A 476-nucleotide genomic window follows, 5' to 3' on the forward strand; every position below is an offset into this window, starting at 1 on the left:
TATTTCTTATTTTTGCCCACAGATGTCGCTGTTTTTACCTTAAGCTGTTCTTTACAGTGATTAATAATTTAAACTGGATTTTATCGTTTTTATAATCTGGATATAAAAGCTTTAACATAGACATACAAAGATATTCTTATTTTTATGAAGAACTAGCTTTCGCCCGCGAGTCCGCTCTATCCGCGTGGAAAAAAACAAAAGCAAGTAGCCTATGTGTTCTTCCAGACTGCTCTACATCTATGCCTTTCATAGATCTGTTCTACCGTTTAGGCTACAAACTTTAACAAACATCCATCCATTCATCTAAACTTTCGCATTTATAATATTAATAAGATTTCTGTTATTATCTGATGTCCTCAGTAATTAATGAATATAAAAACTTAGAGACGACGTACCCCTTAAAGTCCATTTAAACCTTTACTAGATACTATTAGATAAGTATGAAAATGGAAAGAGGTATTCGTGCAAGGATGTAT

The sequence above is a fragment of the Papilio polytes genome, unplaced genomic scaffold (assembly GCF_000836215.1).
Source record: "Papilio polytes unplaced genomic scaffold, Ppol_1.0 DF823923.1, whole genome shotgun sequence".
In the NCBI taxonomy this organism is placed as follows: domain Eukaryota; kingdom Metazoa; phylum Arthropoda; class Insecta; order Lepidoptera; family Papilionidae; genus Papilio; species Papilio polytes.